At 39.0% G+C, this 2,421-nt stretch overlaps 1 pseudogene; it reads right to left on the bottom strand.

Annotated features, from left to right (window-relative positions):
* Positions 1 to 232: 232 nt before the first annotated feature.
* On the bottom strand, positions 233 to 801 carry LOC138159191 (T-complex protein 1 subunit alpha pseudogene; annotated as a pseudogene).
* Positions 802 to 2,421: the final 1,620 nt, after the last annotated feature.

Below are 2,421 nucleotides of genomic sequence, written 5' to 3' on the forward strand. Positions count from 1 at the left end.
GGAAAGGCCTCTAGTTTTTCTCCATTACATATAATGCTGGCTCTTGCATTTAGACAGGTACTATCTATCACTTTAGAAGTTGATTTATACCTATACTGTTTGATTTTTCTTTTTTTTGGTTTTTGGAGGGCAATTGGGGTTAAGCGACTTGCCCAAGGTCACATGGCTAGTAAGTGTTAAGTGTCTAAGGCCGGATTTAAACTCAGGTCCTCCTGACCCCAAGGCTAGTGCTCTATTCACTGTGCCACCTAGCCACCCCAACATCTGTATATTTAACTGAAAGTACTGCATCAACCACCATATTGGCAAAGAAGTCACCATCAATTCCAATGATCTTAGAAACAGGGATGTTTTTGTAATATTGATGAGAAAATCTTTTCCAAGTTCATCTGTGTTAATGATGAGGTTTTCATTGAGGCTTCCTTGTAAGCAAGTTAATAGCCACCAAAAATTGATGTAGGATGAATTTTCTGCTTGAGTAATTAATCTACATTTTTCAGAAGTTCTGCTGCAATAATAACCACAGATGTGGTCCTATCTTCCATCTTCTTTGTCTTGAAGATCAGCCAATTCATAGAACACTTTGGCTTCAGAATATTCTACTTCTAGCAATTTCAAAATGGTTGTATCATCATGAGTAACAGAATTATCACCAGTATCATCCACTAACATCTTATCCAAGCCAACTGGACCAAGAGAACTTTTTACAATATTGGCAATAGAAGCTGCAGCCATAATGTTTTGGGAGCAGAAAGACTCCCCAGTGGTCCATTCCCTGAACATTGACAAGGGCCCCTCCATCTTCCCTGCCTGTCACACATGCCCATGAAGAGCAGAAGCTGCAACAATGTGGAGATAGGGAGTGGGGAAGGAATGGGGAAAGGCACCACTGGATTTGCTGGGTAACCCTTTTCCCCCTCTAACCAAATTTAACACCTCAAAATGAATTCTAGACTGGCAGAAGCCACAAAAGGATTGGGTGAAACACTTTTTTAGCCCAAGAAACTTAGAAGGTTTGCAGGAAAGGTCTGTCACACCAGGGCATGAGTGGAGTGCAGTCCAGAGCAAGTAGCTCCAGAACAGACCCTTTCAGCATAGGCCATGTGCCAGCTAACCAGCAGTTGACCTTGTGGGGGGGGGGCACTGAATCAGTGGAGGCAGCATGAGCTCTTAGCCCACATATGGTAAGGAGGTCATGCAACTTGTCATAAGAAGATTATAGGGGTCCCTTTGCTGACATTGGGACAGGATTCTGTTGCATTGCCCATAAGCTGATCCAGGTTGTAGTTCTGGAGTGCAGTTTCAGGGTGAGTAGAAGCACAAGCACAAAAGAACTTGTGGCTAGAAGGGAGCAGGAACCTGGTCACAGTTCCAGGGCATAAAAGAGTGCTTATGATTGATTACTCATAGATCAGAGCAGGGGCCAGGAGAGTAATAAACATCTCTTTCCTGAGATCATATTACCTTAAAGGAAGTGAAAACTTATGGACCTTCAAAACTAGTTCTGAAAATGTTAAGCTTGGGACACTGCCCCCTCAAAGCCCAACTTTAATATAAAGTTAGAAGTCAAGAAATAGCCTAGAAAAATTAACAAAGAACAAAAAAAGAATCTGACCACAGAAGGTTACTATGGTGACAGAGAAAATTAAAACACAAACTCAGGAGAAGACAACAAAGTCAAAACTCCTCTATCCAAAGTTCCAAAGAAAAAAAAAGTGAATTGTTCTTAGGTACAAAAAAAAAATTCCTGGAAGAGCTCAAAAAAGATTCTAAAAATCAAATACTAGGGGCGGCCAGGTAGCACAGCGAGTAAGAGCACTGGCTCCAGTGTTGGGACGACCTGGAGATCGAATCCCGGGCTCAGACACTCAGCACCACACCCAGAAATAAGTGGCCGTGTAACCTTGAGCAAGTTACTTAACCCTGATTGCTTAAAAAAAAAATCAAATAATAGAAGTAGAGGGAAAAATTGAAAAAAAGAAATGAAAGTGATACAGAAAAAATCATGAAAAAAGTAAAAAAAATTGGTAAAGGAATCACAAAATACTAACGAAGAAAATGGCAACTTAAAAAACAAAATAGACCAAATTGTAAAAGAGGCACAAAAATTCACTGAAGAAAAGAATTCCTTAAAAAACAGAATTGGCCAAATTGAAAAAAGATATATAAAAAATTCACTGAAGAAAAAAACTACTTGTAAAGTAAATTTGGCCAAATGGAAAAAAAAGGGGAGAAAAGCTCACAGAAGGAAATAATTCCTTAAAAATTAGAACTGGGCAAATGGAAGCTAATGACTCTATGAAATTCAAGTAACAATAAAATCAAAAGAATATAAGGAATAGAAAAAAAAATGAAATATCTCATTGAAAAAATAACTCACCTGGAAAATACCTTGAGGAGAGACAATTCAATAATTATTGG

The sequence above is a fragment of the Petaurus breviceps genome, unplaced genomic scaffold (assembly GCF_028583685.1).
Source record: "Petaurus breviceps papuanus isolate PSGF00001 unplaced genomic scaffold, PetGlider_PUasm1.0 175, whole genome shotgun sequence".
NCBI lineage: Eukaryota > Metazoa > Chordata > Mammalia > Diprotodontia > Petauridae > Petaurus > Petaurus breviceps.